The following is a 21,251-nucleotide window of genomic DNA, read 5'->3' as shown; positions in this document are numbered from 1 at the left end:
GCAGGGGGCGGGCGCGCGGAGAGGCGACCATAGACATCCGGGCCCTTTAACCCCGTGCGCCCCCCGAGCCGGTGGCGCGGGCCGCGCGGGCGCCGGGCGCGGGGCGCGGGGCTGACAGCCGCTGCGCGGGAGGCGGGGCGCGAGGAGGGCGGAGGCGCGGCGCGGGGAGGGAGGAGCTGCCCGCGCGCCCGCCGCCGCCGCCGCCGCTCGGCTCCACACCCGCCGGCGCAGCCCCGCCACGAGACTCTGACAGCGCGCGGCCCGCGCTGCTCGGGCGCACAGGCACGGTCGGACCGCAGCGGCGGCGGCGGCGGTGGCGGCGGCGGAGGAGGAGGACGCGAGGACCGCGGCCGGCGCCAAGTGCGGGAGGCGCGCGGGGCTGGCGGCGCGCAGAGGTGAGTGGCTTCGCGCGGCGCGCTTGGGCACCGGCTGCGAGGGTCACGGTCTTCCCCGCACCTCGGCTGCCGAGGCGGGTCAGGGGGTCGCGGGGCTCCGGGAGGGTGGCTCCGCATCGCAGACGCTGGAAAGCGGTCTCGGGGCTGTTGCTAGGAGGCCGGCGGTCCGCGCGCCCCGGGGCGCCGGCGGGGGCAGGGGCGCCCCCAGCGCGGCGGGCAGGAGGCGGGGGGCTGCGGTGGCTATTCAGGGGCTCCGTGCGGCAGCCATGCAACGGGAGGAGGCGGGAGGAGGAGAGGGAGGAGGGGAGAGCCAGAGGAGAGCGAGCCAGCGAGCGGGCGCCGCGCCTCCTGGCTGGCACCGCGGCCCGGAGCGAAGTGGCGCGCGGGGCTGGAGGGGAACTTCTGCGGGTGCGTGCGGGCCCGGGCTCGGCGGCGCCTCAGGGCCGGGACAGGGCGGGCCTGCCGGTAGCCACAGGTGGTTTCTGCCAAAAGTTTTACCGCACTTCTGCCGGGAAGGCGCGGGAGCGTTTTGGAGAGTGACGGTTTCCCGAGACTTTGGCACCCGCATCTCACACTGTCTTATCTCTAAGATTAGAAAGGGGATGGAGAGCTTGGGATCCCGCATCTCGAGACGCGGCTCGCGGGCTTCGTGCGGTCCCTGCCCGAGGTGGCGCCCTTGCTGGACCTTCCGGATTCACGCGGCTGGCCACTGAGAAGCTGCGGGAAATGGGCTCACGCACACGGTTCCTGCGTGCCTTGGGGAAGTTAAACTGAGGCCAGCCCGGTACTTGTCGCTCACCCGGGGCAGCGCAGGGTCTCTTCTTAGGAACCGCGCGAGTCTTCGCTCCGGGGCGTGCGCATCTCTTGCTCCTTTGAAATCGAATTGTCTCTGGCCGCTGTGCTGCTTTGTTATTCCGGCTGCTTGTCTGATTTCATTAGGAGGAGAACTAGGAGGAGCCAAAGAAAAGCAAAGCGGCAACAACTCTTGCTTCCTTTGAAACCAGCTGTAGAAGCTGCTACCCACATCTAGGCTAGGAGGGTCCAGGGACAGCGGGAGTCCCGAGACGCTGGTGTGCTCCCTACTCCGGGAGCTTCACCGGGCCCTTTGCAAGGCTGGGGTTGGGATTTCTGGGGTCTGCGGGACGGACGGAAAGAAGATGAAGGTGGGAAGGGAACCCCCCTCTGAAGAGGAACGTGTGCTGTGATGTAGTCAGTTCTGGGAGAGAGGCTCCAAGAAGGCCAGTGGTTTGGCCCGGTTCCTTATTGGCCAGTTGTCGAATCTAGGGCCGCGAGGTTAGAACCACCCCGGTAGGTCCATCCTGGGCTGAAAGGAATCATTATCCCCGGAGTGGGTCTGATACCCAGCTGGTGCAGATGTACACAGAACTGCGTGAGTTGGTTGGAAACACTGAGTCCTTCATTCCCACCGCTCCGGCACCCACTCCCTACTCCCCCTACCCCACAGAGCACCTGAGCAGAAAAGGTGCCCTTTGCTTTAAAAAGGAAAAAAAAAAAAAAAGGTCACGGGGATTTTGAGCAGAAAGATGTCCTAGAGATATGAGGGACTCTCATTTTACAGATGACCCGACTTAGGCCCAAGGGAAAGTGACCTGCCACCATGGTTAGAAACCCCAGGAGATGAGAAATGACATCAGCCTCCCAGACCAGGGTGGAGAGAATTCCCTCAGCAAGGCCTCGGAGGGCCTGAGATCAGAAATACCACCCCACACCCCAAGCCCATTAGGTTCTCATTATCTGGTACTTTCTATAGCCATGCTTGCCAGCTAATGTGGTATATTTCCTGTTCTCTGTCCTTGGCTTAGGAAAAAAAAATCAGGACTATCCCTGAAGATTCCAGTCTGACTCTTTTCCAACTTTTCCTGCTCCCTTCTCACCCCAAATTCCTCAAACTCCTTTTGTAACATAATGCAGCTTGATTGGCCAAGATGAGTTTGCAGCTTGTCTCATTGTGAAGCACCCTCTTTCTGTAGGATGCCAGAACTCTGTTTTCCTGGTAATTAGGTTTTACAGATATTTTTGAAAGGGAGCCCAATTCTGGATCAATTACACTTGGACACAAATGTTGTGCTGTTGTGGATACCAAATGAGAAAGATGAGCAATTATCTGGGGGTGTTGGAATAAATGTTGTTGTGAGTATTTGACACAGCTATTAGACATCAATGAGTAGGTTTTCAGTAAATGTTTTTTACGCTGTATTTTATTGAGCAAACAAAGTGTCTTAATTAAAAAGAACTGGGAGTTGGCCACTTAGATTTTAGCCCTGTGTTTCTTACCAGTGGGTATGGATGGGAAGGGTTTGAATGGGAAACAGGATGACTGTTGAGAGCTACCTCCTGCCTCAAACCAAAATATTTTAGGGCAATGCTCCTTCAGTATATGCCGTCACGTACAGTCCGGTGGAACTGTATTCACTCAAAATCGGTCTGAGTGCGGTGTATGTCAATCTGTATTAGTCAGAAGTCACTTGTAAGAGAGAATATTTTGTAAGTTTTATTGCTTTCAAGGGTATGCAGTATCCAGAATTCAAGGCTAATGCAATGCGGCCAAATAGAATTCTGCTCTCACGAACAGATAAGAATCGGTGTCCCCACAGTTGTGCTGGGGGCCCCTGTAGAAGAAACCAAGATCTGACATCATCATGACGGTCCAGGGCTAACATTGTGACAGCGCCTTTTCACTGTCATCGCATGCTAATGTCATGGCCATCCCCAAGTGGTATAGAGTTCAGCTCTGTGTCCATCTTACAGATGGGGAAACTGAGGCAGAGACAGGCGAGAGGGTTATTCCTACACTTCATTCAGTGCCTTAGCATACCCTGGGCATTCAACTCAGGGCTTCTGGGGGTGACTGGGGGGGGTAAGAGGTCCTCTAATCATATTGCCCCCGGCCCCTCTCCAGGACCGCCATTACAGAAGGGCGCAGAGGTGTGGGGGTTACAGTTAGAATTCATGAGAGGCCACTTGCTCTGATGGGGGCCTGAAGGATTTAGTTCCCCACCCCCACAGTGGGTGAGCAGTTTCCTCCCTCTTATAGCAGGCTGTGGGAACTTGGGGGAGGAGGGACCAGCTGGCTGAGCCTGGGACGGGGGTGTGGGATCTGTGCCTGTGTAGGGCTGAAGGAGTCCAGGCTATTTATAACCCCTCCTCCCCTCCTGGGAAGAAGAGACTCAAGGGTCTGGAACCATCCTCAGTGGTGACTTTGCCCCAGGATGGCTGTGTCCTGCTGGAAGGAAACCACCACCCAACTGTCTGGCGGGTATTGGTGTAAACCCTGACCCGTGTGGAGGGGTCCTGCAGAGCTTCTTAGAACTTTGGCTGCTCTGGGAGTTTTAAGACAGAGCCCATGTGTGTGCACTTTTTCTTGGGCAAGGCCCTCCATTTGCACCCTAGAAATCTCACAGAGCAGAACTAAAGAATCTGCAAAAGTGGGGGAACTTGGCTGTTCTGAATGACGGTAACTCATTTTTACATGAGTGGAGATTCTGAAAGTGACCTGCCAGATGCTGTTCCCTCTGACGATAAGCTGCAATGTTGCTGTGAGGTGCCGGCTGGAGAGGTGTGGGACATGCACGTGAAGCTCTTTCCCCCGCCTTGCCCACCCCTGACTGGACCAGTCCCTGATGGCCCCCCTCACCTTTGCACTCTTCAACCAACACCCGAGTCCTCTTTTGTCTTCAGAGAAATAGTATCTGCCATTCCATCGGTTACAACCTCATCTGTGCAACTGGGCATATTTTCTCCCTGGGCCAGTGGATGGAAGAATGAGGGTGGGCGGTGGAGGAAGTAGGCAAGGCACCCGTGCAGTGAACTAAGCCTCCCATCAGAACCGTTCCAGGGGCTTGCGGGAGGTTCTGCCAAGGAGAGAAGACAAGCCGGAGGCCGTAGGGGGAGAGGTGGGTGCTTGGGCAGCTCCCAGCCGAGGGTGGTGCCTGGTGAGCCTGGTGCAGGCGTGGCGTGTGGGGGCTCCTGAGGGCGGGGCTTGTGTGTTGCTCATCGGCCCGCAGCACCAGCCCTGGGCATGGCAGATGTTTGCTGAGCAAGGGCTGGGGGGCACTCGTGGGTGGGTAGACAGTGGGCAGGTTTGCTTCTTTCTTGTCATCGGCGGTGTTTCTTGGTATCAGGAGCTTGAGGAGGCAGAATCAGTGTAAGTGAGAAGAGACAGCATTCCCTAGGCATTTTGAGAGCCCCAGGGCCAAGCTGATTGGCTGCTCCCCATTGCCAGAGATGCTGGAAGCCAGAGACAGCCGTGGAGTCCTTCTCTGCGAGCTGCGGTGGTGCAGTCTAGCCTCCCAGAGTGTGCAGAGGGAGTCTCCTTCATGAGGGACCTGGGCCATGCCTTTGCTTACCCTCCCGTGGGCCTTCTGGGGGCTCTCTGGGGTCGGGTCCCTGCCTGCCTCTCAGACTCCCTCCCCTCCCTGCTGGGACCTCTTTGTTCCTTGAACACACCTTGCTCTCCTGGGCCGTTCTTTTTATCTGGCATGCCCTTCCCTCCCATCCTCCCCCAGCTGGCCCCCACACCCGCCGTTCAGGTCCCAGCCGAGACAGCACCCTGTGTTACAGTCTTCACAGCGCCCACCTCCATCCAGGATAGAATCTTGATTCTCCTCTTGTTTGTCACTAGGACAAACTAGACTGTGAGCTCCAGGAGGGCAGGGACCTTGTCTGTTTTGTTCCCCGTCGTGTCCTCAGCCCCAGAACGGCGCCCGGCATGGAGCAGTGCCAGAGGGAATGGACAGTGAGTGGGTATGCCAGTGAATACGCTGGCGGTCTGCAGAGACGAACCGGCCAGGGGCCCTGCCCTCAGGAACTCTTCGGCCTGGAGCCAGAGAGAAAATGTGTCCTTGAGGCTCTATGGTGGCGGGAAGGGAGGATGGCATTCGCGAGGCACAGCTGGGGAGGGCCCCGGTCAGCCGGTGTTAGCCCGACTTCATGGGGCTGGTTGGCTTGGGCGGGGTGGGGGGGGTTCTTTTTGCTGTTGCTATGTTAGGAGTCAGGAGCCCTGGCAGCTGACCCACCTCCAGGACTGAAGTTCCTCTCGCTTGCTTGGCTGCCACCTCTCTCTCTGTTTATTTACTTCTTTGGTGAGCGAGAGCTCCAAGCATAATGCCATCCTTGGAGAGTCAGGAATGTTGTGTTTTTCCACCAGCTCCATTCATTTGCTGCCTCCTTGGAACAGCTGTGGACAGCTGGCTGCCAGCGTGAATGCTGGGAGGGCTTCTCTTCAGGGCCAAGGGGTACACTCAGCCCTGCAGGAATGGGGGATTTCATTTGTGTTTCACACCCTGCTGCTTTCCAAACCCCACTGAAATGGTGCCTGTAAAAACAGATCCTTGAGGAAATTAAAAAACCATTAGCATTCAGTTTACTGCTTTTCTGATTATAAAAGCAATGAGAGTCATGATAGAAGATTTGGAAAATAGAGAAATGTGTAAAATTAAGCCCCCAAACTGTGACAACACCCTGATGTTGGTGCGTTTCCGTCCAGTCTTTTTTTCTGTTCCCACCAACACACACACACACACACACACACACACACACACACATGCATGGGCATGCACGCACATAGCCCTGCACGTCGTTTTCTGAAATTTTGTGAACCCGTGCCATCCCTTAATAAACATAAGGGCTTCTTCTCTTGGGAGTGTCAACCATTCCCATGGTGAATCACTGATATTTAGAAGAAAATCTATGTTCCACTGGCCGGGAAGATTTCAGCGAGCTTTACCGAATGCAGCTCAAGTTGGGAGAGCAGTGGGCCCCTCCAGCATGTGGTGGGTGTGTTGGGGACGGTGCCGCTCACTCTTGGCCTCCCTCCGTCACCACGTGAAGAGCCACCAGCTCGAGATTGCAGGCTATCTCCTTACTGAGCATTCTGTCACATTTCCCAAGGCCATCGCGGTCTCTAGGAACGTATTTTAATATAGACGTGGAGCCTTCCTAAAAGTCACGGATCATACTTTGACCATTACATGCCTGCCAAAAACCGAACTCAGAGCCCATTAATGGATCATTCCTTGACCTCAAAATAAGAACAGCAGGAGACTCTTGAGAAATATGAACCCAGATCATTGGCTTCGTGTGTTTGGGGCACGGCTGTTTGGAGACAACCTTTGCTCCCTCAGGAGCCATCCCCGCCATGTTTCCAGGGCCTCGGAGAATGGCCGCTGCTCGCGGGTGCTCAGGAAATATTCTGCTGAATGAAGGAAATGCAGAATCCTTCCTGTGGGAGGAGAGACTCAGGCCTGTCCACGTCAAGGCTTCTTTTGGGAGTGGGTTTGGCTGGGGAGGGAGCGCAGGGCCCTGGGGGTGAGAGGGGCAGGGAAGACAGTCACAGCCCGGGAAGCGGGAAAGGACAGCATGAGAAGCAGTTCTCTGACTGCCTCGTCTTGGAGGGTTTTTGGAGGAGGCGATGCTTAGATGGCGTCTTAATATAAGGGGCTGGGGGCCGGGGTTTAATTCCCTGGAGACAAGATGTAGAGGGCACCCAGGCAGGAGAGTGGGCTGTGTGGAGCCTCAGAGTTGAGAGAACAAGGGTAGGTTTGTCAGCCCAGGATGAGGCGTGTAGCTCTGGCAGGCAACGGCGGGAGCTGGAGGCCCCTCAGGGGCCCAGAACCTAGTTCCAGGGGAGGATGGGTCCTTGAGTCACAGGGCTCCACCCTGTCTCCGGGCTAGTATCATGGCCAGACTGCAGATGAAGAAACCGAGGCCTCAAGAAGTTGAGTGACAGTGAAGAGCGTGGGTTTTGGAACCGACGAGACCTGAATCCCCTGGCTTGGCCGCTTTCCTGTGGTCCCCTTGGGCATGTTGCCGAGCCTCTCAAAGCTTGAGTTTCCTCATCGAGAAAACAGGGAGCGCCAACTTCATGAAGTGGGTGGGAAAACGAGGGGATGTGGTACACCCAAAGCCCTCAGCACGACTCCCAGCAAGGACTGAGGCACGAAAGACGCGGTCTCCATGCGCTCTGTGAACTCTGCTCCTTCCCTGAGGGAGAGGAGGGAAGAGTGAAGATTGGGGGCCCCAAATCCAAGACTGCATTCTTCCTCCTCCTCCTCCCCCACAAGCTACCACCATATTTCAGGGGATAAAAATCCAGTCTACAGGAAAGACAGCTGTGGGGAAGCCACTGCTCGTGGAGGGAGAACCAGAGTCACCCGAGGGGTGCCAGAACCCCTCCCTCCATCCCCATCGAGGGAAGGGGAGAAACAGTTGCAGAAATCACCCCAAGGCTTTAGAGCTCGTCTTCGATGTCCCTGGTGGGGGCACATTATTTACTCCTTAACTCCTGGGCGTGGCTGGGTCTTTAGAACAGAGACCTTCCAGGGCACAGAGAATGGCACCCGGGGCAGGTCAGTTCTGCCGGTTGGGAGCTAAATGGGTAGGAGCATATGACCGGGGGCAGTGCGGGCTGGTAAAAATACAGTGCGAGTCATCTATGTAATTTTAAGTTACCCGGTAGCCACATTTAAAAAAAGTAAAAGGAAACAGAAGTACAAAGGAAAAAGGAAATGCCTTTAATTTAACCCACTATACCCAAATCTCACCATGTCTGCAGGTGCCACATTTCAGGTGCTTGGCTGTCCCCCGGGGTCATCTGGGTCAGCCCTTGGTCTGGGGAGGCTGGTGTTACCTGGTGGGAGGCGGTGGAGGGGTGGGGGGAACCCACCCTGCAGGGAAGGCAGCTGGACCTGTGGGCAGGAATGCACGAAAGCAAGTACATTAGGGAGGAAGCAAAGGCTTGCGAGGCCTGGCTTTTGTCCTGGCCCAGCCGTGGATGTGTTGTGTGGAGGGAAGCGTCCCACCTTCATGGGCCTCTGTTTCCCCATTTGCAAAATGAGCCAGCATTACCTCTAAGACCCATTCTGACTCTCGTATTCTAATTCCCACCCCCCTTTTAAAAAATATTTTATTTATATATTTGTTAGAGACACAGCAAGAAAGGGAACATAAACAGAGGGAGTGGGAGAGGGAGAAGCAGGCTTCCCCACTGAGCAGGGAGCCCGATGCGGGCCTCGATCCCAGGACCCTGGGATCATGACCTGAGCCGAAGGCAGACACTTAACCCATTGAGCCATCTGGGCACTCCTCATGCTCTAATTCCTAAGGGAAAAACAAGGAGAACAAATTTAGCCACTTCCTAAGTTGGAAGAGGGTAGCGGTGGGGCTTGGAGAGAAAGTGAGGACCACAGAGAGGATGCCCAGACCCCACGTTTACCAAGTATCTCATAGAAAGTTCTGTCTGGACACTTTAGAGAGACACGTAAGCCTCTCTAGCAATGCAAATATCCAGTCACCACCATTAAGTCGCCTTTATCTAAAAGTATGTTTTGGGATAGAGGTGACTGGGCATGAACTATTATTTTTAAAAAGCGACACGTTTCCATTGTCTTTAAGATCTGAAGCGTCTTCTTGTTCCCAGGTCATCCCAGATGGCTGTGAATGGCAGCCATAAAGATGGGGAGGGGCCCGCAGGAAATATTAGATCAAAAAAGGAAATATTTCAGCTCTGTCATAAATGGGCACTCGGCCTGTCCAGAGAGGATGTGGGAAGTGGGAGGAAAGAGGCAGCAGGTGTGTTTGGAGGGAAGGGTGTGTCTGCAAATGTATTTTAAGCTCCTGAAGTGAGACGCATTGGTTTTATTGCACTCTGGTGAGGAGGGATTTGAGGTTTTTATCTCCCTGCCACAGACTCCTATGGGGTGGGTGGGGCACTCTCTCTCTCCTTTTAAAGCAGGGTCTCTTCTTTTTAAATTAGATTGTTACCAAGTAACTAAGTGTATCTACCTGACGACCTCCTACTCCCCCAGGGGGAAAGGCCGGCCTGCTCTAAGAGTTGGTCCAAACACTTGAGTTCAAAGAAGAGGAGACTGAGGGTCAGAGAGGCCCCAGCACTCTCAGGTCACCCTGGAAGGCAGCTGAGATGGCCACAGCCGCCACAGCCTCCTTTCTGCCATGCAAGGGTGCCTCCCCAGATTTCGTCTCCTTCACAGTTTACAGATGACTCAACAGGCAGCCTCGAACCATTTTTTTAAAATGAGGATTTCTCTTTTATGTTTTCCTAAACTAGATTTTTTTATTACTTTTCCACACATTGTTTGCTTTGAATTTTTAATTTAATTTTTTCAAATAGGTCAATACTTACATGGCTTAACATTCAAAAGGTACAAAAGGGTATTCAAAATGACACATCTTTCTCTCTCCTCATCTCTTGTTTCCCTTAGTTTGAAGCAACCATAGTCACTGGCTTCTGCAGCATAAAGATATGGTGTGAATACACAGGGAAATAGTGCACACGTGTAAATGTACATATACGTGTGTGTCTGTAGTCCTGAAATTTTTTACACAAGTGGAAGCATACCGTATACACTATATTTTCCTTTACATTTTCCAACAGCACTAAATCTGGGGGACATCTGACTATCTGCGTATAAAGAACATCTTTATTCTTTTTTGCTCGTCTGTTTCAATTACGTAGATTCCATTGTATGGGTATTCCTTGGCTTGGTTAACCAGCCCCTTAGAAATAGATATTTTGGTCGTTTCCAGTGTTTTGCTAATCGAATACTCTTGGTTTTTACCTGATGATTCTTTTTTTTTTTTTTTTATGAAAGCAATCCTTGAATTTTCTGACTACATACAAATTGATAGCATTCTAAGTTTGCTGATTTATCATTTGCGAGATGCTTGAAAGAATGAAGTTCCTTACTTGTTTAAGGGTGAAGAGTAGGATAAATAATTTTTGCATTGAACTTTCTGGAAAATGACATACAGTCCTCATTCACTTATAAAGCTGGTGTTTCTGGAGTTCCCACTAGGTGCTGGGCGCTGGGCTCTGGGCCAGGCAGTTGGTAGGGTAGATGGGGCAAAGAGGAAAGGGCACGCAGGATGGCCTTCGCATTTGGGCCAGAACTGGGGGGTGCATTTGGGGGTGACTTTGATTGGAGAAGAGGACAGTTAACGCAGTCCTGGGGGCAGCCTTGACGAAGGAACACAGAAGTCGCAGAGGGAGCACTGGGCTCTCTGACTTGGGGGTGAGGGTACAGAGTGCCAGGGAGGGGGCTCTGGGCTGCCTGGCTGTATGTGAGCAGCCAGGTTTCCTGACCACAGCTTGTGGTACCATGTTCTTGCTTTCTTTCAGCTGCCTCTCTCAGTCACTGCCCATCTGTTCAGATTCCAGAGCCCATATTCTTTCCACTGCACTTAAATGGACACTGAGTTTGCTGGAGATTATTCAGGGAGGGAGGAACAACCTGTGCAAAGGAATGGTGGTAGTACCAACATGACCTGTGTCATGCTCATTGAAGAAATAGCTCCGCAGCAGGAAGGCCCATGCAGACAGTGGGAGGAAATACATTTGGATAAGGGGGTCAGGCTTGGAGAATTGAGTGCAGCAAATCTTAACTGTCAAGCTGTTTATCCCCTCTGTTCAGTTTACTTCATTTTTATTTTTGTTTTTCGCAATTCTGGTATATCACAGACAATGTCATATTGCTGATTTTTGCATTAAACGGTAAGAATTTAGGAAGAAATAATCCACATTGTGCCAACTATTAAAAATATGTATTTCAGGTTAGAACCAAGCTGGGATGATTTTTATTCATTGACCAATGTCTCTTTCCTATGGCATTTTAGCAAACTGTTTTTGGAGCTACTTAAATCACTGTTGTAAAAATGCAACTACCAGCACATAGGAATATCTGGTCACTAGAATCCCAGGGGTGTGCCTCTCTCTGTGTTTTAGAATTCTGCAGATGGATGATTCCATATCTCAACTTCTTTGAGAACCACTTGCTCACGACCTTGTCATTCATGGTCAAGGATGAGAATTCCTCTTTTGTTATACTTATTTCTCTGTGTGATGTGGGCCAAACAATAAGTATTGTTGGGGTGATACATGGACAGGAACAGAAGAAAGGGTTTGCAGGCTGGTGAATCCTGTGTCATGGTTAGGTCGTGAGATGTGCTGGAGAGATTCAAGGACCCCATTACAAAAACCCAAGTTTGCATAAGCTTCTCCTAGTGGATTTATATCTATCTTTGTAATCTCAAGGTTTCTCTGTCCTAGTACTAATTTACACATAAATACAAACCACTTGAACAACAACAAAAAAGCCTGCCTGTTATTTTTCTGACAGTTAGGAGTCTGTGCCTTAATGAAGTATTAGTAGATTCAAAGCTCACTGGATGAACTGATGTCCATTGCAGGCTCCTTGCTTCAACTTTGCAAAATACAGAAAGCTCCCCCAGGAAAGGAAATGCCTTTCGGGGTAACTTCTGATATTAGATATGCCTGTGTCCATTTTGGAAATCATATCCTAACTTGGATTTCAGCAGGCTCCCAAGATCTCGGAAATCGTGTGCACAAGCTGGGTGGCCCAGATGACAGTGCCCAGGTTGGTGGGCAGGGGGGCGGGGGAGGGTCAAAATCCCAGTCACTGTCAGTGAGGATCTCCCTGGAGCCCTGGATATTTTCCTAAACTGCTTTCGAGGGGGGTGGATGGAGGTAGAAAGAAAGGTTGTAAAAGTAAATTATTTGATACAAAAATATTTCTGCTTACATTATAGAAAACTAAATCAGTCTATGTTCTGTCTTCGTGGCTTTGCCAGAAATTTCTCATGATAGATTCTGATGCACCAGACTGAGCCACCTTGCTGAGCGGCACCTATTTGCAGAAGTCATTAAAAGCCATTGTTTAACTAAAGGCTTTTCTTTTCTTTCCTTACAATTTTCAAGACCCTGCATTTGCACAGACCTGACTCAGCAACATTCTATTTGGGGAATTTGTTACCTCTTCTCAGAATCGGACTGCAGTTCCCTAGTTTTCCGCTCTTTGCTCAGGAATGGCTCTTGTCTCAATTTTGGCTCCAGGTCTGAAGGAGTCGGTCTCATCACAAAAGGACACATCTTTGTACTAGGACTCGGCTTGGCCACTGGGATACCTGGGTCACCTTGTTCTTCTTGTCAGCCTTATGGACAAACTAATATTTTCTCCTTGCAAATTGTTATGCTCCCTGGGAAAGTATCCATTTTGACAGAGGGGTAAAGCCTTTGAATAGGACACACACACACACACACACACACACACACACACACACTCTCACACATACGCCCCTACTCCCCTCCCCTCTCTCTCTCCTTCCCCCCTTAAATGGGATCATAGGTGGTAAACACCCAGTATAGTGGCTGTCACCAAGCCCAGAACTTAATAAATATTACCAACTACTATGAATAATATCATGTTCAAAAGGAAAGTGTAGCTTCAAGTTCCTTTGTGGTCACGCTTGAAAATCAGCAAGCTCTCTTAGCCTAGTGACCCATTCTATTGTTTTTTTATACTCTATCCATACACAGCACAGCACATTAAGAGTCTGTTCATTCTTGGGATGCGTGCGAAATTCCAATTCCTGTCAGGAGAATTTATGTGTGGTTTTAGAGGGGATAATCGACCAGTTAGTATGTGCACACGGATTTTATACACATACGCCTTGCCGTTTACAGCACACGTTATAACATCTTCGGTCTCTGCCAAGAATGTGTATTTCTTAGCCCTGTGCATTTGCATATTATGGGTTCATAATTTCAAATAGCTGTAAAGATCTCTCCAGAAAAATGTAGTCACTGTATTCTGATGTTCTAAATCTCAATGTAGTAGTAGAACTTGGCTAATTTTTGCCCTTGCTAATGTACCAGCCCTATAATTTTTACACACATGAATGCATGTGCGTGTACACACACACACACACACACACACACACACACACACACACCTACCTCTGACTTTACCCTACTTCTAAGCAAAGATTTACTGCTGGGAGCTGAGTTATGCTGCCTATCCTCCTGACTTCATTACCTTCCCAAAATACATCATACACTGGCACAATGTCCTGGGGTCTTATTACAGATGATTACAAAGGAAAGATTTGTCAAAATAAATGAAGCCGCTGCATCTGACCTTTTCCTGGTTTGGGTCCCTTGCTTCCCACGCTCACCCCACCCCCCCCCACCTTTAGTCATCCACCATGCCCCAGGTGGAGCTGAGCTCCCTGACGAGCGGAGAGTTCATCCCAAATTGCTCTTTCAAACTAACATTGGGAGAAAATCCAGCCACCCACACCCCACCCTCTAATCAATCGTTGGGGAACTTGCCATTGGCAGCGCTTGATTTGACCCAATGAAATAGAGCAGCAGGAAGAAAAGAAATTTAGACCTTTTCAAGGTCTTCCAGGTATAAGTCTCCTGAATTTTAAAAAATGGTCCGATGGGAGATTTTCTTTTTGAAGTTCAGGAAAAAAAAAAAAAAAGGATGCTGACTTGAAGTGTCTTCTACCCCATTTAAGTATAGGGAGTATTAAAGAGCAGAACCACAAAAGTCTTCAAATGTGGTGGGGGCAGGGGAATGCTGTCCAAATCTACGGTTACATGGTGAGCCTGGGGGCTGCTGGCCCCTGGACCCTACCAGGGCTGGGAAGGGGTTCCAGTGGCCTTTTCATTGTGTGGTCTGCTTTGCTCATTTGGTATTCTATTGGGAAGTAAATGCTGCAAAGAGTGCTCTGAAGATTGGGAACCGTATGCCCTTCTGGGTATCGGGGAGGGTCCCCACTTTTGAAGGCAAAGGAAAATAATTTTCAGCTGCCCAAGTGGCAGCCATCTGTTGACTCCAGGGTTCCTAGTTGCTGACCTCGGGATGCTTACGATCACTTTGCTACCTCTCTGCTTCTGCCATTTGTGGTGATTTTTACTTAGGAGCATTGGCTTTAGTCCTGTGTGTATGCGTCTGTATATATGTGATCATCTCAAAGATGTCCTTACCAGTGTTCTTTAGTTTTAAGTCAGAGCTTAATTGCAAAAGAATCAAATAAAACCCTTACATTAAAAAATTACTATTATTATTATTGTTTTTAAGTAGGCGCCACACCCAGCGTGGAGCCCGATGCAGGGTCTGAACTCATGACCCTGAGATCGGGATCTGAGTTAAAATCAAGGGTCAGACACCTAACAGATTGAGCACCCAGCCGCCCCTAAAAAAATTATTTTTAAAGAACATTTTTAACTGGTTTATTGAGGTATAATTTCCATGCCATAGAATTCAGTTTGTTTTAGGTTTACAATTCAGTGATTAATTTTTTAATAACATATGTATTAAATTAATATGCGTATGTCAGGAAGGGAGGGTGGCCGTGAGGCAGAGACGTGGGAGGGAGAAGAAATGGGAAAGGATTCTTTTTGTCCCATGCAGCCTGCCAGGTGTGTTTTCTCAGTCCACCTTCTGTGCAGAAGGGAGCCCTGTGGGCAGGAGGTAGGTGGTCAGGGCAGGCCCATGGGCCAGTGGGAGACAGACTCTAGGGAGGGCCTCCCATTCCACAGGGTCCTGCCCTCACAGGTGGGGCTCTTCAGCTCTCAGACAACAGTTCCTCCCTGGTCATGCACAATTCACAAAGACTAAGGTATTGTCACAACAAAAGCATATCCATTAGCACATTTGGCCAAAAGCATTTCCTGTTCTCACTAGCAGACTGTGCTGAAGTGCATTTCTGAGGTCATCCAGGCCCCTTGCCCTACAAACACAACCAAATATTGCCCGTGGAGCTCAAGCAAGTGGCCCAGGGACACACATTGTTCAGTGCTGGGGCCGAGGACTGGGACTAGATCCCAGCTGCCTGCCCTTTGTAGGCCAATGTCAGGGCCCTCTCACTGCTGCTCAGCCAGGATGGCCTCATGCAGGCACAGGGGAAGTGGGCAGAAAGGGAGCATGGAGGTCACTAAAGGCCCACGTGTCTCCTCCCAGGAGTCTGGTGTAGCAACTCCCGAGCCCAGCCCCACAGCTGTCTTTTGCTACTTGAAGGCACTCTCAGTAAGGCCACCGTGCTCTCCCAGTCTGATTTTCAAGCAGTTCTCATCAACTTCCCTGAAGGGAGTAGAGATCAAGTGAAGAACCCCCTAACCGAGACCTTCATTCCAAAAGCAGCAATCCTTTGATTATACCTGACAACTCCAAACAAGAAATTAGGCCAAACAGAGAAACACAGCCATAGCTCACCCTTGGACTTCTGGGCAGAAACCACTATTTAAAATCCTGGTTGCATTCTGTTGGGGGGTGTGTGTGTGTGTGTGAGAAAAGTTCTGAAAAAGCTATATTTTGGGATTAAAAAAAGCATTTCATCTTGAAGAACTCAAAGCTTTGGGGAAAAAGAAGGTTAGTGAAGAAACCAATTGTACGTAGATATAAGTACTTATTAGACACCCAGTGTATGGTGGAAAGGGAAGATCTTATGCTTTGAAAGGGGAACAGCCTTCCTTCTGATCCAAGAGCTCATCATAGGGAGTTCTCCCTGCTGGGATGCTTACTTAGAAGGCCTTTTCTTTCAGCCTTTGCCAGCTGGTATGGAGCAGAAAGCCAACGAATGGGGCAGAAAGCCAAGCTCTCCCTTGTGCTGAGAGCCAGAGGGGGAGAAGTAGGTAGATGGCCTACTGGGAACACAGGAGCAAAGTTGCGACAATTAAACAGTGGCAGTTACAGCTGGGACAACTGAGTGCTTGGGCCAGTAGCAACTAGAGGAGCAGGAAGACAGGAGTGATTCTCTAAATGAGGTCCTTGGACCAGCAACAACAGCAAATCCTGGGAACTTGGGAGAAATGCAAATTATCAGGCCCTACCCCTCTGAGACACCCTGAACCAGAAACTCTGGGGACGGACCCAGCGCACTGTAGCGTTATGAGCCTTCCTGAAGATTCAGACGAGCTCCCAGGTTCTCAATGGGGGTTATGTTAGGCTATGACCCATCGATAATAGATGGGAGTCAGAGCATTGGTTCTGTATTGTTTTTGTGAATATGGTAATTCATTTACTCTTGTTTGGTCAATTTAATAAAAGAATTTTTATTAACCTATAGAATAGACAGGTAGCTGAATTGCATACCAAAAACCCAAAGAATTGGATATTATACAGCTGACCCTTGAATAGCACAGGTTTGAAATGTGTAGGTCTACTTATATGCCAAATTTTTCTCAATAAAGTACAGTATTGTAAAGATATTTTTTAAATGATTTACTTAACTTTTTTCTAGCTTACTTTATTGTTATTTTTACAAAATACAGTATTTAATACCTAAACATAAAAAAAAATCTGTGTTAATGAACTGTTTATATTATAGGTAAGGCTTCTGGCCTACAGTGGACAATGAAGTTTTTGGGGAATGAAAAGCTACAGGCGGGGTTCTGACTGCTTGGGGCGTTGGTACCCCTAACTACTGTGTTGTTCAAGAGTCTACTTCACTTTGCATTGTAACACGTGAAGCCTAAAATATTTCCATGCTTTTTGAATGAAGTCTTACTACGGGTGCTTCAAAAAACAGAGCAAAAAGTAACTAACTCAGAGACTAACAGAGGTCTTGCAAGTCAGACCAGCTGATTCTAACTCTGCCTCTTGCCAGCAGCCGGAAGCTGAGTAGGTTATTTAAGACTCCTGAGCCTCATTTTTTTGTTGTTGAAAATTACCTGTTTTCGGGAGTTCTTGAGCATAGAGGAGAGCCAGAGGTGCCACTGAGGCCCATTCCAGCTCGGAGCCTCTGCCTGGCAGGCCCGGATAGAGAGCTTCCCTCCTGGGGCTGGCTCCACTCCGAGGTTCGGCCATGATGCTGTGGCAGTTCTCCCCCAGAGGACCACGGAGTTTTCTGGAATTGAGCGCTAGCGTTGGAGGGGATTTTGGTGAGCCAGGCCACTTGCTTCAATTTATAGATGAAGATGTGGAAATGCAGAGCTTTGACGCCGTACCACGAGTTATTTGCAGAGAGAGACCGAGGGCCCGGGTCTGTTGCAGCCCAGCTTCATGGTTTTCTTGCTCATGCCGTTTGTCCATTTGTCCTCACACTTTTTAGCCTGTACCACATGAAGGGGAATGTAACAGCCCCAGAAAGTCTCCTTTGTTCACCGCAAAGGCCTCTGGACAGAGAAGGAGCCCAAGGGGCAGGCCAGTGCTTGCCATTCTTACGTGCCTCGCCTTTCTCTGGCCTCCAGAGGGATTAAAAGGTTGTCCCTTTGGGGATGGGCATATGGCCAGCATAGCCACGGCCTGCCCAGGGCCAGCCGACCTTGAAGCTGGTGAGTACAGGTCTTATTCTACCAGCGGAAGAGTGGAAGTCCCAAAGCGTAGGCCCTGGGCGCAGGGATCGGCTTGGAATCCATTCTGCATATGGAGCTCTTAGAAGAGTTTAAGCAGGTGAGTGACACGCTGTGATTACAAGTTTTTAGCAACCACCAGCAGTTTTAAAAATATCGGCCTCTAAGGGTTATCTCTGGGAACCTGCCTGGGATGGTGTGGGTAGGGGGTGGTTTTTACTTTGCATTTTATTCAGTACTCTTCATTGCCGTGTGCCTTCTTTTGACTGTATCTTACTTTTATTCTGTGTGTGTGTGGGGGGGGGGACTAATTAAAAAATGAAGTGCTTTTCTAGACCAAAGAAGAATAAATTCTGTGGAGAGTTTGTAGTACTTTGGGGGGGGGGGGAACGGCCAAAGTAAATCACTCCACAAAAGAAGGCACTTTTCTGGTATGATGCCATTTTGATAAAAATGTATCTACGTGTAGGAAAAGTCTGGAATAATGAATATTAAAACTGCATGAAGATTAACATTTTCTTGCTCTAGCCTATCTGTGCTTTCCAGTGTTTCTGGTATGAGCCTATGTTACTTTTGTAGTTAGAAAAAATAATTATTGGGGCACTTGGGCGGCTCAGTTGGTTAGGCTTCTGCCTTCTGCTCAGGTCGTGATCCCAGGGTGTTGAGATTGAGCCCTGCATCAGGTTCCTTGATGGCAGGGAGCCTGCTTCTCCCTCTGTCTCTTCCCCTGATTGTGCTCTTTCTCTCTCTGCCAAACAAATAAATAAATAAATAAAATCTTTTTAAAAAAAGAAAAGAAAAAAATAATTATTGATTTGAATTAAAACAGAAAAGAGCCCCGGTCTCTCTGGACAACCCAGAGGACTCTCTTTAATAAGGGCTCCCAGTCCAGTCCTTGCTCCTCCCTGTGAAGTCCACAGTTTCATGTAACGTCCGTGTTGGGATCTTTAAATACACTAAAAATGTTTTTCCGTTGGAACTCTTCTGACTCCAGCTCATTAAGAGTGGGGCTACCCCCATGTGGATAAGAGACTCTAGATTAGAGACCTGCAATTCTATAAATGGGTAATTCACTCATTTCATCATTCATCCAAAAATCTGCATCAAGGGCCTTCTGTATGTCAGGCCCTGTACTGGGCTCTGCAAAGTCATTAAAGAGGATGGTGTCTTGCTTTTCATTTGAGCTCTCTCCCTTTCTGCGTGGATCCAGTTCTTCGATTCTCATTAGGAGAGAGCTTCACTGCACTTGAACTTGACTCCAGCAGGCCTCTCCAGCAGGGTTGGGACCTAGGGTGGCCTGGAAGGAGGAGAGGCTGTGATTCCCGCTCTGGGGAGGACCCAGATGCATCTTGACCCTCACTTCTGTTTATTGATTTTTTCCCCTAAGCCGGGCACTGGGCTAAGTGCTCACACATATTTTAATCTTTGCAATAACCTTTTAGATGTGAGGAAATCCAGCATCAGGAGTCAAGGACCTTACTCTGGATCACACAGCTAGAAGCCCCAGAATCAGGGCTTGAGTTTACATACTTTCATCTGTCTGAGTCCCAGTGTTCCTACCTTGCTCTTGTATGACCTGATCTACCAAGGTGGTCCGGGCCCTCAGGCACTTGTGAAGTCCTTCGGCAGACCCATCACACACACCCACACATGCTTGTGTGTGCATGTACACATGCCCATGGGGAAACCATTAAAAGGCACTGGGCATCACTCTCTGAGTACATGACAAAATGCACTTTTGTAGCATGCTGAGTTAACCTGCCCCTGCCAGCCTCCAGCCTGCACATCAGTCCAGCCTGCAGGGTGATTATTTAGAAAGCGTGATGACTCAGACAGGGCTGGACTGAGGTACAGCTTGGTCCAAATAAAGACTGGAGGCAGGAGGAGGCCAAACGAGTCCTGTAAACAAGAAGAGAGAGTGCAGGGCTTAGACTCTGGGAGAACATGGTTTTAAGTACCCACTGGCACCTCCAAGCAATCCTTTATCTCTGCCTGTTCTAGATCAGACATACCAAGTACTTCCATGAGTAATGGAATAAGTTGCCCAAACATCCCGTTCCTCCAGCCACCGCTTCTATGGCATCAGTACATGTCAATCTACGTAAGATATTTTCAAATCAGTTTGCAAAAGCCAGCTTCTCTCATGAATTTCCCAGTACAGAAAAGAAAGCAACACAGACACTGCCCTATTTTATAAACCTTTAAAAAAAATCAGCAATGGTTTATTCTGTTCTTTCTATGTGCCCAACGTACTCCTAGGTGCCGTGGGGAAGTCTGGGACAAGATAGGATACTTGACCTTGAGAAATATAATCCCTCATTGGGGGAAGATGTGAACGTCCATTGAAACAAGATGAAAAAGGTACAACACAGCATCAAAGTCAGGCGTACAATTGGCACATCTGATTGTGTGTGCCAACAGGTATAATCGGTGTTCAGACGGGGACAGCTGGGAGGGTGGGATGATGAGGGTATCTCCGGGGCGGGGGTGGGTTTTGAAGCGTGGTTGGGATTTCAACTGGAAGGAGGAGACAGTCTTACGCAACAGGACTGTGCAGCTGATGGGACCAGTGTACAGAGTGCAAGCCGTGCTTGCGCTCTCCCTTTGTCAAATGCTGCCATTTATAATAGCACGCTGTCGACTGGGTTGCCCCTTCTGACCAGGTCACCCCATTTGCTGGCATCTCAGACGCAGGGGCCCAGGCCTGTAGCCTCTGCCTGCTGCCCTTACCTCCCTGGCCTGTCTCCCTGCTTGTCCCACAGAGACAAGAGGGTCAGGCCCAAGGTTCAGGCAAGAGATTGAGTGGAGGAGGCAGCTGGCCATATAGCAGTGCTGAGAGCCAGCTGTGGATTTCAGTGGACCAGGTTTGCCAGCTGTCTCCATTACAGCTGCCTCTTAGGAAGAAAGCGCATTGGTTTTGAGCATCTATGGAAAGGCAGGCTTGGTGACTTGGTGCAGTACATTTCATTCTGGCCCCCTCCTCTCTGTCCTAACCAGTGAGTCTTCCTGGAATACTATGTACCTAACCTTTCTACCAGAAGACATGCAATGGGTACAGTTGTCTGTCCTCCCAGTTCACTCTTGACCAAGCTCCTGAGTCTCATCTTCTCCGCATCTTGCGTACTTGGCCCCAGTTACTTCGCCATCCCTGCACGCAACAGGGCGTTTCATTATAGCCTTTCAGCCTGGACTGTATGTGAATGTTGCTCCAGTAGCTTCTTTACTTACTCCTCCTCTAACAAACGCAGCTTACCTCATAAAGTTCACCATACATGCCTCCTACTCCAAGAAGTCTTCCTGGATCAACCCCACAGAACTAACTGCACCCGCAGCCCTGTGGGCTGAGAAAGGAGAGAGAGGCTGGAGGAGGTACATGCTGGGCATCTGGGAGGGTTTAGAAGGTTTGGCAAAGAGAGGCTACAGAGAGGCATAGGAGACTTGAGTATATGTGTGTGTGGGGGGGGGTAGGAGGAGATGTTTCTGTGGGTTATCTTTGGTGTCTGGTGACATTCGAAGCAAGACAAGACTGGAATCTCCTTTCCGCTATTGTGGGTTGCCGGGCTCTGCATGTTTGACTAGGGTCCTCCTCGAGACTGGGTGATGTGGGGCCCTGGATTTATCGGGTTACCAACTGCAGCAGCCCAGTGCATCGACACCCAGGCCTTATTTCATCATCCTCCACTCAAGGTTCTTTTGTCTATTTCCTGCTCTTCTATGACCTG

At 49.9% G+C, this 21,251-nt stretch overlaps 1 protein-coding gene across 1 annotated transcript in view; it reads left to right on the top strand.

Annotated features, from left to right (window-relative positions):
• Positions 1–273: 273 nt before the first annotated feature.
• The window catches only part of ZBTB7C (zinc finger and BTB domain containing 7C), a 335,725-nt gene continuing 314,747 nt past the window's right edge, over positions 274–21,251 (top strand). Inside the window, exon 1 of the mRNA XM_046024019.1 lies at positions 274–395. The gene's annotated coding sequence lies outside the window, so the exon portion shown is untranslated. The remainder of the gene's footprint in view (positions 396–21,251) is intronic.

Source organism: Meles meles, chromosome 12, assembly GCF_922984935.1.
Source record: "Meles meles chromosome 12, mMelMel3.1 paternal haplotype, whole genome shotgun sequence".
Lineage (NCBI taxonomy): Eukaryota > Metazoa > Chordata > Mammalia > Carnivora > Mustelidae > Meles > Meles meles.
The sequence above is the reverse complement of the archived record's forward strand: the minus strand, read 5'-3'. Positions and strand labels throughout refer to the sequence as shown.